Genomic DNA, 15,942 nt, shown 5'->3' on the forward strand with positions numbered 1-15,942 from the left:
TCGTATAGCCACCACGAGCTTCAGACTGAGAGCCCCCCGTCAGCCAGCCATACACATTATGAGATTCATTGTCATTATTGACCTTGGTAATTTTTTTGTGGAAAACTGAAGTATTCAAATTAAACAGGCAGTTAAAATTACAGGAACACTTTAAGGACCAAAGCACACCTACAACCAAATCGCAACTACCAGTTGAGTTGCAGAAATTAAAAAAGAAATCGTCATTTGATCCGCCAGAATTAAACGCGTCCATAAAATCTTTCACGCGTATGGTCGAATCTGCGGTTACAACTGCCAGTAAATCTGAACAAGAACATCATACCAACTTGAGCCAATCAGAGTGGAGGGCTCTGAAAAACCTTGGGAGACGTGAGGACATTGTGATCCGTGCTTCGGACAAGGGGGGGTCCATTGTGGTTCAGGACTTATGTGACTACAAAAAAGAGATTCAGAGACAATTGGCTGATTCCACAGTGTACGCCCGTTTATCGGGTGAGCCTACAAATACCTTTAAACGAGAATTGGATGGGTACCTAAAGTCGGCAGTGGACACTGGCATTATCAACCAGGACATCTTCAATGCATTAATTACTGAATATCCAACTAAGCCTCTTTTGTACACCTTACCAAAGGTGCACAAGAGGTTGGTGGACCCCCCTGGCAGACCAATTATCTCTGCCAGGGGATCCATTTTTCATCCTGTTTCTTTGTATTTAGATACATATTTACGGCCATGTATACAGCAGTCAGAATTTGTGCTACAGGATACAACGGCCCTATTAATAGCCCTGGATAATCTTGATGTGATTCCTGATGGTTGCACATTAGCCAGTATTGATGTATGTTCGCTATACACATGTAGTAGTAGTAGTACGTTTATTTATAAGGCGCCGCAAAGTGTCCGCAGCGCCGTACATAGCAAACAACAAAAAAAAACAAATTACAAGGTAACGTACAGGGTGTGTTGAAAGATACAGTATAAATAGGGGTATAGCTGGTAGAACTAAAATCAGCATCAGTTCAGAAGTAGGTGTCAAAATTGTCAAGGAGACTGAAGATGAAGTAGAGGAAGGCAAGAACAGGACAGGAGCACAGGTGAGGTAATGAGGTAGGGTGAGTACGTGAGGAAGGAGGGCCCTGCTCATAAGAGTTAACATACTAAAAATAGGTGGGTAGACGAACGAAATACAATAGGATAAGTAGGAACGGAGGGGAACGGAGGCAGGATAGGAGGATCAAAAGAGGTTAGAAGGAGGGATAGGCTAGTCGAAAAAAGTGGGTTTTGAGGGAGCGCTTGAAGGAGGTAAGGGAATCAGATAGCCTGATGGGTGGCGGGAGGTTGTTCCAGTGCAGGGGGGCAGCGCGAGAGAAATCTTGGACACGGGAGTGGGAGAAGGTGATTAGGTGAGAGGTCAGTCGGCGGTCAGCGATGGAGCGAAGAGGACGGGAGGGAGTGTGGATAGAGATCAGTGAAGAGAGGTAGGGAGCTGTGGAGGAGGAGAGAGCCTTGTAGGTGGTCGTGAGGAGTTTAAAGAGAACTCGGAAAGGAATGGGGAGCCAGTGAAGAGATAAACAGAGGGGGGAGGCGGAGGTAGAGCGGCGGGAGAGGAAGATGAGCCTAGCAGCAGCGTTAAGAATGGATTGGAGAGGTGCGAGGCGGGTGAGAGGTAGCCCAGAGAGAAGGATGTTGCAGTAGTCAAGTAGGGAGATGACAAGAGAGTGAATGAGAATTTTGGTCGCGTCAGTGGAGAGGAATGGTCTGATGCGTGAGATGTTGCGTAGGTAAAAGCGGCAAGACTGTGAGAGAGCACGAATGTGGGGGGTGAAAGAGAGGGAGGAGTCAATGATGACACCGAGGCAGCACGTTTGGTCGGTGGACGTGATCTCGGTTTCACCAATGCTGATGGAGATAGTGGGAGAAGAGGGGATGTTCGGTGGATGGAAGATTAGAAGTTCAGTTTTAGCCATGTTTAGTTTCAGGAAGCGTTGGGTCATCCAGGCTGAGATGGCCGTGAGGCATTCGGAGACCTTGGACAGGAGTGATGGGGATAAGTCGGGGGAGGAGAGATAGATTAGGATATCATCAGCATAAAGGTGGTAATGAAAACCATAGGAGCTGATGAGGGTGCCCAGAGAGGTGGTGTAGAGGGAGAAGAGGAGAGGGCCAAGGACTGACCCTTGGGGAACACCGACTGGCTGGGGGGTAGTAGGAGAGGAGGAGCTCGGAGTGGAGACGGAGAAGGAGCGATCGGAGAGGTATGAGGTGAACCAGGAGAAGACCGTGCCAGTGATGCCAAAGGAGCGGAGGGTGTTGAGCAGGAGAGGGTGGTCAACAGTGTCAAAGGCAGCCGACAGATCAAGCTGGATGAGGATAGAGAAGAGGCCTTTGGATTTAGCCGATAGTAGATTGTTAGTGACTTTGGTCAGGGCAGTTTCAGTGGAATGTAAAGGGCGGAACCCGGATTGGAGGGGGTCTAGAATGGAGTTAGCAGTAAGGTGACTTAGGAGACAATTATAGGTCAGACGTTCTAGGAGTTTGGAGGCAAAAGGGAGGAGGGAGATGGGCCTGTAGTTGGATGGAGAGTTGGGGTCCAGATTTGTTTTTTTGAGAATTGGGGAGACAAGAGCGTGTTTGAAGGAGGAAGGGAAGATCCCAGAGGATAGGGAAAGATTAAAGAGGTGAGCCAGGTGAGAGCAGACTAATGGACTGAGACGACGGATAATATTGGAGGGGATAGGATCGAGCGGGCAGGTGGAGGGAGAAGCGGATTGAAGGATAGAGAATGTATTCCCCATTCTCAAGGCATTTTGGCCACCCGCGAATTGATATCCAGTCACCCTGCTTACACAGGACCCAACATTGAATTTTTCTGTGGGTTGCTGGAGATGGTGCTGACCAAGAATTATTTCATGTATGACGGTAGTTTCTACCTACAATTGGCGGGCTGCGTGATGAGCGCTTCGGTCGCGCCAGCCTATGCCAATGCATACATGCTAATGATAGAACACAACATCTTCTTCTCGGACAGTGCCATCTCCAGCAACATAGTCTATTACTCTAGATATATAGATGATGTGTTGCTTTTTTAGAGTGGAGATGCCAAAGCCTTGGAGCAATTGGTTAATGACCAGAATTGCAGTGACAGCCCGGTCAAATTGACATTGAAGCTGTCACAGACAGAAATAGAGTTCCTGGACGTTAAAATACAAAAGACAGGTAGCAAGCTAAAAACCACTCTTTTTGTAAAATCCACGGACCGCAATGTCCTGCTGCCCCCCTCAAGCTTTCATCCCCAGTCTGTACAAAAAGGTTTACCTCTTTCCCAATTTATCAGGGTGAGAAAAATTTGCAATGATGATATTGAGGCAGAATGCCAGCTTAATACGATGATAGAAAAGTTTATAACTAGGGTCTATGAGTGTACTGAATTAATTAAAATCAAGGATGAAGTTATGCGTAGAACAAGAGCAAGCACCTTGACAAAAAAAGATAAAAAGGACTTAGCCAATACCATCATATGGCCTAGTCACTTCAGTATGGCTAGTCATGTAGCCCGCAAAGCCATCAAAAATCATTGGCCCATTATCACAACTGACAGTAGCCTCACCACCCTGCAGAAGAAAAAAATCATGATGAGTTTCTCCAGAGGGAAAAACATACATGACTACGTGGTCCATACCGATGTCACAAATCAGGGAACCAGGTCCACTAACAAGTTTTGGGGTATGCCCAAATTGGGCTGTGTTAAATACACGGGTTGCACAACCTGTGGTTATATGTTGACAGGCAACACTGTCAAACATCCTTTTTTGCCCAAAACATTTAAAATCTATCACAGACTCACATGTTCGTCTGCCTATGTGGTATATGCCCTTATATGTCCATGTGAGAAATACTACATAGGTATGTCAGTTTAAAGTTAGAATGGCCCAGCACAGGCAGGCCATACGTGCCGCAGTTCTTTCCGGCACCAGCACGCAGCCTGTAGCCAGGCACTATGCTGAACAGGGACATTCTCCCACCGCATTTAAACATATCATTATAGACCATGTTCCCCCACTTAGACGGGGAGGAAACAGGTCTAAACTGTTACTACAAAAGGAATCCAAATGGATTTTTTTACTTGACACTTTAAGCCCTAACGGACTTAATGAAACAATGGGTCTTCAGTGTTTTTTGTGATTGTTTTACTGTACTGTTTACTTCTTTGCATTATGACCGTATGAAGGTTTTATATGGTACAATATTATTTGCCAGTACTTAATGCTATGTATATGCAGTTTCCAGTAAACAAGATGGTGGTGACGGGTGCACTGGGTGACAGCTTCCGGGCGAGACCACGGCGCCTGCCGATTTCCACCTGGAGGAGGTTCTGGTGATGGCGAGCACTACATAATTGGTGAGTGTTTTATTATTTGTTGCTGCCCTGACGAAAATGAGAGATCATTGAAACGTTGGCAATCAGGCCGTTTCTGTGTGAATTATTTGACCGGGTGCCGCCGCATCACTGTCTACATTCAGCAGCTCCCCGCCAGGAGTTACTGCTCGGAAGGCACCGGGGAAAGTTAGCACCATTATGCAGTGAGTGCCAGAATCATACTGTTTTATATATATAGCATAGCATATAGCAAGTCGGCTATAGTATGGCATATACCGGCACTCTATCCTTGAATATGGAGTAAATTCTGAAACGTTGGAGTAATCTGCGTTTGTTGGTTCATTGTTGCTAAGTCCAGAGGTGTGCCACTGTCCTGCTTATATATATATATATATATATATATATATATATATATATATATATATATATATATATACCTAGGAAATGCCCGGCACTCACGTTTCCATTCTCAAATTATCTTGCTGCCCGTGCCTTCTCTGGTTACCTCTGTGGGTCCAATGAATATACGTGGAAGGAGCGGCACTGCGCAGACTGGAGTTGAAATAAAAATCCTTTATTTTAGCCCAACGGCGTTTCGGGGTTTATCCCCCCGTCTTCAGGGACTTATAGCACAAACACTGATACAAACATATGCATATATATACGCATGGACATAATTACAAAGTTAAAACATCTGGTGACTCACCTGCTCAGCGTCGCCGCCCCCTCCGGGTGCTTCCTCCCTCCTTCACCCGACGTGCATCATCCACATAGGACGGCGGCGCCGAGCAGTGACATCAATGCACAGTAACAACTTGGTTGCTAGGCTACGCGGTCTCCATCTACAAACAATAACAAAGCGCCGCCATTATAAAGTTACCAAGACATAATCATGTTAAAAAACAAGTAAATGACAACATAAAACATACAATTAAAAATGCTCAGCAGTCTGGATGTTATAGGTGTAGTTGTCTGTATTTACAGGCAGATACACCCGGATTCTTTGAAAGCGAAGATCAATATTATTAACATACTATTAACTGGCAATATAACATCATATGCCAGACTGGGCTCAATTAGTCTGGCTATTCAGCCCTGTTTTGGCCCTCTGTTTATCATGTGGTAAGAGGCAATATAAAGGTGATCAGTCACTTAATACGCTTTAGATGAAACACTGAAGTCCCAATGTCTCATTAAGTCCCCTGGGCGCTATCGTGTCCAGGGAAAAAATCCATTTACTTTCCCGCTGCAGCAGGGTTTTTTCTCTATTGCCTCCCCTTAATGTCGGGGGGACATGGTCTATTATAATCGCCCTGATGCTAGGGATGGGATGTTTTTTAATGGCAAAATGCCTGGCTACAGGCTGATCACTGGCACCACTGCTTAACGCTTGTTTAATGGCGCTACGGTGTTGGGCCATGCGTTCTCGGAATTGTCTCTGCGTCTTGCCCACATATGACAATCCGCAGGGACAAGTCAACATATATATAATATATGTAGTGGTACAAGTGACAGCCTGATTGATAGTAATACGTTTGCCAGTGTGGGGGTGACAAAATGTTTTACCCGGAGTTAGTGTGTTACAGGTGGTACACCCCAAACATCTGTAACAACCCGTTTTACGGGTCAAAAAATGAGTATGTTGCTTTCTCATGAGTGGTGTGATATCTAATTTGACTACCCTGTCTCTAATGTTAGCGCCCCTTGTGTAGCTAGGCAAGAGACGGTTATTTTTGAGGGTGGGCAGTTCTTGATCCGAATTGATCATAGGCCACCAACGTTTGGCTCTTCTGATCACTGGATCTGTGGCAACAGTATATTTATTGACCCAGGGAATGACCTTACCAATATCTTTTTTTGGTTTTGAGGCTAAGGTTTCTACTCTCGGAATTGCTAATACTTTCCTTTTAGATTTTTCTAATTCCTCACGGTCATATCCCCTCTCTACAAATTTGTCTACCATGTGGTCTAATGCCACCATGGTTTGTTCAGGGTCGGATGTAATCCTCCGGACCCTGAGTAGTTGTGAGTAGGGGAGTCCCTTCTTAAGGGCCACTGGGTGAAAACTGTTGGATTTTAATATAGTGTTCCTGTCGGTTGGTTTCACATAGATAGATGTCATTATATGATTATCCTTGATGTGTATATCAACATCAAGGAAATGTATGTTGTTAGTACTAACATCATATGTAAGTTTAACCACACTATCTGTGACATTATGTTTATCCAACAAGGAACACAATGCTTCTTTAGTACCCAACCAAAAAATCATGAGGTCATCAATAAAGCGCAAATATAAACGCACCTCTGGGATCAAACAACCACTCATATAAAACAAACTTTGCTCAATGGAATACATGAAAGCGTTTGCGTACGATGGGGCCACTGAGGACCCCATCGCACACCCCGCTACCTGCAAGAAAAATTTGCCATTATATAAGAAATAGTTGTGGGTCAACACCATGGTAAGTAATTGCAAAAACAATAAAACATGCTATGCTATATATAGACGGGGGGATAAACCCCGAAACGCCGTTGGGCTAAAATAAAGGAATTTTATTTCAACTCCAGTCTGCGCAGTGCCGCTCCTTCCACGTATATATATATATATATATATATATATATATATATATATATATATATATATATATATATATATATATATATATATATATATATATAGGAAAAAAGGGGTATAGAGAGCGCTTTTACCACCACGTGGAATTTCCACCAATCACAGTTAAACACAATACAATACAATGTATAATCGTAAAACCAGTGTGTTTTATTGTAGTATTCGAGAGTTCACATCTGGAAATAATATCCTTTTCGGAATATCAATAACCCGACGCGTTTCGTCTTAACAAAGACTTCATCAGGGGTTTAAACAGAATTAGATATAGAATGTACTGGTGTATTAGTCCTTCAGTGATGATAGACAGGCTGTAGCAACCTTCCCCTCAATGGGGTGAACTCCAAAACAGTCTCCAAAATATCATAATCTGGTGTCCTAATGCATATACTGGCGTTTATTTTCACATTCAATGGTGATACTAAGATTGTCTCTCCTTTAGTAGGGCAAATTCCTTAATATCAAATATTACCCACACGGGGTCACGAGGTGCGTGGCAAATCAGCAACCTTTTTGGGCAGCCTCTTGGGGTACAGGAGTGTTGAATATTTCAGTTAAAAGGGTCAATAGGCCCATTAAAACGAAGGGGGGATTTGTAGATAAGTCTGCGCAGTGTGGTGGGCCTGATTCTGCCGTTCAGGTCTTCTGTAACTAATGCTCCACTGTGGGATGGATACAATGCGTACAGATGACGGCGATAAATGGTTCGATTTCACAGTTCTAAAAGTGATGCAAATTAATTCTAATTATAATCAGACCATAGCCGGGCTTCTGATAATACAGGATTCAACTAAGGGTTCTCCTATGGAGATCTAGTGGGCATCCTCCACATAATATATGCCGGATTCAAGAAATTCATTAAAATTCATTAAAATAAGACTGATATATTGCACAGTGCATAAACCATTGAACAAAATATAAACAATGAACAACAGTGTCGAGCATTACTTCATGACAGAATCCCATAAATTTTCCATAGTAAGCTAGCAACCATATTCAATACATAATGACATTTAAATGGGTTTAATATTTTACAAGGTTTTCAGAAAGTTTGGTTGAACACTACACCACAACCTCTTACCTAATCTCTGTGTAATGGAATGGCCAGCACTGACAGCAGATACTTACTACCTGAGCTCAGGCTGCTTTATGAGCCAGAAGGCTATGACATCACTTCCGGGTGCTCGTAATGTCTAAATGTGACAATAACTACTAAAACATATAAAGTTACAGGCTCTCCATTCAGGGGTAGTGTGAGGGTGATTAGTGCCTGTGAAGTCACATACGCTAGTCCACGTGGAGGCAGGTTATCTCTATTAGTCCACCTTAATAGGATGGCGTGCGTTCCACTAGCGTGTCAGCATAGATATCCGGGAGTGGGATGGTCTAACTTCCGATGTTTGGAAGTGGCCGGGAGAGTAGTCATGACTACCAGCTCTCCGCTACGTCCCCCGCTAGCAGCGGGTATCACGGTCGTATGTCCTAAACTCTATGGGGAGTGAGGTGGCACGTGTTTATAGATCTAGTGTTAGATCGTTCAAGTGGGTCAGTTTAGGCGTATTTTAGACGGTTCCTCAGATTATGGGTATGGTATCACGTGACGCCCCACGTCACTCGAGGCGTCACTATGTGTCCTTGGAAACAATATGTGTCCATGGAAACACTCCGCTCAATGCTAATAGGAGCGTGGCTTATTTCCTTGCGTTTCATAGATGAAAATGGAACGCATACATCGAATGTATAATGCCCGCTTTTGGTAGGTGTGGCTATGTATGGTGTATGTGGCTATGTATGCTACTCGCTTTCATGTAATAAGGGGCGCTCACATCAATAATTGCTGATACGTTTATTTAGTAAAAATTATGCTTCATCTTTATATTGATACGGGGTTGTGGGGGCTATAATGGGGCCTTATATTTGCATATGATTTTATCTTTACATATGATTATAGTGGGACCTTATATTGCATATAATTATGAATATGCTTCATCTTTATAAAAATGACAGTCTAATATAGAGTGAGGGGGGCTAAAGTGGGACCATATTTTACTAGACATGGTCATTCTCAATAATGTGATGATATATGGTGTTTTATAACAGCCTCTAGGGCTGGGGTGTACGCCTATTATCATAATGGGGTAAATATTCGTGATACTTGAACATTGTTGAAACTGTGTCTTAGGTGTGAATGGGCTTCTTAGCCGCTATTTACTAAACCCTGTAAAAATTATGCTTCATCTTTATATTGATACGGGGTTGTGGGGGCTATAATGGGGCCTTATATTTACATAAGATTTTGCATATGATTATAGTGGGACCTTATATTGCATATAATTATGAATATGCTTCATCTTTATAGAAAATGACAGTCTAATATAGAGTGAGGGGGGCTAAAGTGGGACCATATTTTACTAGACATGGTCATTCTCAATAATATGATGATATATGGTGTTTTATAACAGCCTCTCGGGCTGGGGTGTACTCCTATTATCATAATGGGGTAAATATTCGTGATACTTGAACATTGTTAAAACTGTGTCTTAGGTGTGGATGGGCTTCTTGGCCGCTATTTACTAAGCCCTTAAATAGGTGATATTGATGGTGCTTTGTGCATGTAGATCTCCATTGCATTCTAAATTCAAACAATGCAATTGCGAGAATTATATAGAGGTGAGACCTGTGGTGTTATGTTTACCTTACATAATTCAAAACATGGTTGATTAAACCCATTTTTACAATTATGACAGCAGAGATTAGAACTGTGAAATCGAACCATTTATCGCCGTCATCTGTACGCATTGTATCCATCCCACAGTGGAGCATTAGTTACAGAAGACCTGAACGGCAGAATCAGGCCCACCACACTGCGCAGACTTATCTACAAATCCCCCCTTCGTTTTAATGGGCCTATTGACCCTTTTAACTGAAATATTCAACACTCCTGTACCCCAAGAAGCTGCCCAAAAAGGTTGCTGATTTGCCACGCACCTCGTGACCCCGTGTGGGTAATATTTGTTTAAACCCCTGATGAAGTCTTTGTTAAGACGAAACGCGTCGGGTTATTGATATTCCGAAAAGGATATTATTTCCAGATGTGAACTCTCGAATACTACAATAAAACACACTGGTTTTACGATTATACATTGTATTGTATTGTGTTTAACTGTGATTGGTGGAAATTCCACGTGGTGGTAAAAGCGCTCTCTATACCCCTTTTTTCCTATTTCTATTGTCACCTCCCACTAACAGGGGAGGTCCTAGAGTAGCTGCTTATACACTAAGGGCGCACGTGGGGTCATTCTTTCGTTGTCTACTTCCATCTGTTAGGACCCTGGGTAGCTGCCCCTCTACAAAATGCCACTCATAAGTGATAGATCAAAAAGGTCTGCTAAAGTTAAAAATATGTTTACGGAGGATGAGCACATTTATTCTATGGATGAAGAAGACTATTACAGTTTACTCAATTCAGCAGAAACTACGGCCACAAAAGAACTTAAAACATGGTACGACATAGTCACCCTCGAGAAATATCTAGAGGTGAAACGTGTCCCCAGAGGTTTAAGGTTAAACAAAACCCCCAATATTGGCAACAATGACGCTTCATTCATTAAAAACTGGAATGATACACTAGAGGAATGCTCCAGGAATTTGATCACCCTCATTATTAATGAGCGGAAGAAAGAACTTTCCAGTTTGGAAGAAGAAATCATCAAAATCGATAAAGCAGCGGAAAAGTTCTCAAGTAGTGAGGAATTCCAACGCGATACAGCGGATCTACATAATAAACTTGAAAGATTAGAAGAGGACATCTTATTGAGAAAACAAAAAAAGTTCCTACGAGACAAAAATGACTACCAAATGGGCCAAATTCACAACTGGTCCTCTGATAATAGGATGAAAAAGGACCAAACCACCCCCAGACCATTCCATCCCGAGCGGAATCCCACAGGCTACAGACGAAACCCCAGATGGCAACGTGAAGAACGTTGGCAGAAACCGGTATTCAGAGACGATGATCATTACGAAACCAACTATAGAAGACCTAGAAGAGACCGGTCGGGTCCGAGGAGGAATGACTATAGAACACCCCTCTACAACAATGAACCCTACTCTCGCCCCAAATGGGGTGAACGAAGAGGTAGAATCCCACAACATCGGGACCACCATGAAATAAGATCATATAGACACAGATCCCCTACCCCAGACAGATACTCCCCGGTGCGTTTTTTAGGAAGAAAGAAGAGTTTGACCTTTCTAGAGAAGGAAGAAACCTTACGCAATATGCTAGACTCTCCAAAGGGCACCAAAAGGACCCTAAACGGGGAAGAAGAAGAGGCTGCAGAGGGGGCGGAAAGAAGCCCAAAGAAAAGGAAATCATTCTTCCAAAGCAAAAGACAGGAATTATTAACAACACGGATAGGGAGCTATGCGCAACACAGATAACCGTATTAGAGAAGGGGTTAAAATTTGCCCCGGATGGTCACGTTGATAAATTCAACTTATTCATAGACCTCAATAAATTTGTGAGAAACTTGACATTACAACGCCATTTTCTGAAAAACCCCATCCCGCCCACTAAAGATAAGATCATATCTAGGGTAAAAAACCCCTCAAAATATTATCCTGTGGAATCTAAAGGGAGCCATATAGACATCTTTTATGACCTAGTATGTGATGATTTTAAAAAAATCAAAGTTTGGAATCAAGGAAGCAGCAACCTCTCCTCTCAAGAGAAAGCGGCTATCAAACAACTCAAAAAGGATGATAGTATCGTCATTAGAAATGCGGACAAAGGCGGGGCAGTCGTTGTTCAGTCAGTTGATAATTACCTAAAAGAGGCGAATAAATTACTACACGATGAAGTGACCTACACGGTACTACCAGAAAATCCCACCAAACAATATCAGGAGGAACTGTACCAACTATTGATAGAAGCCAGAAAGAAAGGTCACATCAACAAAGAGGAGTTCGACTACCTACTAGTGAAACACCCTGTGATACCAACATTCTATCACATCCCCAAGGTCCACAAGGATAAGAAGACACCACCGGGTCGACCCATTGTGGCGGGGATACAATCTTTGAGCTCTAATTTATCCCACTTTATCGATATTCTACTACAACCGTTCGTCCTAAAGAATGCTTCCCACCTGAAGGACTCCACAACCCTTATCAACAAATTACGTCAGTTCCAATGGGAAGAGGATTACTGGTGGTTGACGGTGGATGTACAAGCACTCTATTCGTCAATCCCACACCAGAAAGGGATTGAGGCTGTAAAGTACATGCTTTCTAAATCTTCGGAATACTCTCTTGATGAAATTCAATTCATCCTCATAAGTATTGAGTATATTCTCAAACGGAATTACTTTGAGTTTAATAAAACCTTCTATCTCCAAACAAATGGCACAGCAATGGGGACGAAATTTGCCCCTTCCTATGCCAACCTGCTAATGGGTATGTGGGAAGAGAAACACATCTATCAATCAGCATTCACAACCCATGTCCGTTTCTACCAGCGTTATATCGACGATTTGATTTTTGTATGGAAGGGAGATTTGGTCAGCATTGAATCATTTATGCAGGATCTCCAAAAGAATGACTTCAATTTAAAATTCACCCACAAGAACGATCAAAAAACCATTGATTATCTCGATCTGGAACTTATGGGAGACCCAGGGAAAATAGTTTCCACCAGAACACACTTCAAAGAAGTAGATTGTAACAGTTTTATCCCTTTTGACAGTTGTCACCATCCCAACTGGAAGAACAGTGTACCTTTTGCACAATTTGTAAGACTCCGGCGCAATTGCAGTCATGAAGAAGACTACTTATCCCAATCTGCCATACTGTCTGAACGGTTCATTGAAAAGGGTTATCACCCACAGAAGATCAAAGAAGCGAGTCTAAAAGCCCTAGACAAGAAAAGAGATGATATCCTTCTTCCAGCAGGTCCGACTCGGACAAATAATGCACCAGCCAGACGATCATTCATCACACAGTACAACAAGGAAAATCACCAAATTAAAAAAATCCTAAGTAGGCATTGGGACATCCTACTTAAGGATAATGTTCTGGGTCCCCATTTACCCTTGAAACCGGATTTAATCTTCCGACGGGCCAACAATCTAAAGAGTATCGTAGCTTCAAGCCGACTCAAATCTAATTCCGCAAAGAATACTGACGGAAAAACAGGTGGATTCCTCACTAAAAGGATAATTTGTACACCCTGCCAGAAATGCATATGCTGCAAGCATATGGAGAAGAATACATTCAAATGTAAGATAGACAAAAAACAGTACACACTCAACCAACCGGCAACCTGCAATTCAATTTATGTGATCTATAGGATCACATGTGGCTGTGGACTTGTTTACATTGGTAAAACCAAAAGACAAATCAAATTAAGACTGCAGGAACACATTCGAAATATCAAACACAAATTGGTTACACACAGTGTCCCAAGGCATTATAGGGACAAACATGAGTCACAGGTGAATTATTCCAACTTCACATTCACCATCCTTGAAGTAATAGGTCAAGACCCTAGAGGAGGAGACAGAGACCTTAAGCTATCCAAACGTGAAACATTCTGGATCTATACATTAAATTCGCTCCACCCCAATGGCCTCAACGAGAGTGTGGACATAGTCTCATTTTTGGGACAAAAGTAATGATAACCTCCTGACCCACTCCCTTCTTCAGGACCTCCATATTTATCACCTATTACACACCTACTTTAAGAGACTTAGGTTCAAACACTCTATACCCTCAAATCTACCTTTGAAGAATATATATTGATCCTTCAATGTTTTTCGTCTACCTTCTAAATCTCCACACTATTCCACGTAAACTTTCTATGAATATGAACAATCTTGTTCTCACTTTTTTCTTTAATTATACACACGGGTGTATTATAGTTCACTCACTTTATGATACTGACTAAAATGGGTTTAATCAACCATGTTTTGAATTATGTAAGGTAAACATAACACCACAGGTCTCACCTCTATATAATTCTCGCAATTGCATTGTTTGAATTTAGAATGCAATGGAGATCTACATGCACAAAGCACCATCAATATCACCTATTTAAGGGCTTAGTAAATAGCGGCCAAGAAGCCCATCCACACCTAAGACACAGTTTTAACAATGTTCAAGTATCACGAATATTTACCCCATTATGATAATAGGAGTACACCCCAGCCCGAGAGGCTGTTATAAAACACCATATATCATCATATTATTGAGAATGACCATGTCTAGTAAAATATGGTCCCACTTTAGCCCCCCTCACTCTATATTAGACTGTCATTTTCTATAAAGATGAAGCATATTCATAATTATATGCAATATAAGGTCCCACTATAATCATATGCAAAATCTTATGTAAATATAAGGCCCCATTATAGCCCCCACAACCCCGTATCAATATAAAGATGAAGCATACTTTTTACAGGGTTTAGTAAATAGCGGCTAAGAAGCCCATTCACACCTAAGACACAGTTTCAACAATGTTCAAGTATCACGAATATTTACCCCATTATGATAATAGGCGTACACCCCAGCCCTAGAGGCTGTTATAAAACACCATATATCATCACATTATTGAGAATGACCATGTCTAGTAAAATATGGTCCCACTTTAGCCCCCCTCACTCTATATTAGACTGTCATTTTTATAAAGATGAAGCATATTCATAATTATATGCAATATAAGGTCCCACTATAATCATATGTAAAGATAAAATCATATGCAAATATAAGGCCCCATTATAGCCCCCACAACCCCGTATCAATATAAAGATGAAGCATAATTTTTACTAAATAAACGTATCAGCAATTATTGATGTGAGCGCCCCTTATTACATGGCCACATACACCATACATAGCCACACCTACCAAAAGCGGGTATTATACATTCGATGTATGCGTTCCATTTTCATCTATGAAACGCAAGGAAATAAGCCACGCTCCTATTAGCATTGAGCGGAGTGTTTCCATGGACACATAGTGTTTCCAAGGACACATAGTGACGCCTCGAGTGACGTGGGGCGTCACGTGATACCATACCCATAATCTGAGGAACCGTCTAAAATACGCCTAAACTGACCCACTTGAACGATCTAACACTAGATCTATAAACACGTGCCACCTCACTCCCCATAGAGTTTAGGACATACGACCGTGATACCCGCTGCTAGCGGGGGACGTAGCGGAGAGCTGGTAGTCATGACTACTCTCCCGCCCACTTCCAAACATCGGAAGTTAGACCATCCCACTCCCGGATATCTATGCTGACACGCTAGTGGAACGCACGCCATCCTATTAAGGTGGACTAATAGAGATAACCTGCCTCCACGTGGACTAGCGTATGTGACTTCACAGGCACTAATCACCCTCACACTACCCCTGAATGGAGAGCCTGTAACTTTATATGTTTTAGTAGTTATTGTCACATTTAGACATTACGAGCACCCGGAAGTGATGTCATAGCCTTCTGGCTCATAAAGCAGCCTGAGCTCAGGTAGTAAGTATCTGCTGTCAGTGCTGGCCATTCCATTACACAGAGATTAGGTAAGAGGTTGTGGTGTAGTGTTCAACCAAACTTTCTGAAAACCTTGTAAAATATTAAACCCATTTAAATGTCATTATGTATTGAATATGGTTGCTAGCTTACTATGGAAAATTTATGGGATTCTGTCATGAAGTAATGCTCGACACTGTTGTTCATTGTTTATATTTTGTTCAATGGTTTATGCACTGTGCAATATATCAGTCTTATTTTAATGAATTTTAATGAATTTCTTGAATCCGGCATATATTATGTGGAGGATGCCCACTAGATCTCCATAGGAGAACCCTTAGTTGAATCCTGTATTATCAGAAGCCCGGCTATGGTCTGATTATAATTAGAATTAATTTGCATCA

This window comes from Crinia signifera, chromosome 1 (genome assembly GCF_055691185.1).
Source record: "Crinia signifera chromosome 1, ASM5569118v1, whole genome shotgun sequence".
In the NCBI taxonomy this organism is placed as follows: Eukaryota; Metazoa; Chordata; class Amphibia; order Anura; family Myobatrachidae; genus Crinia; species Crinia signifera.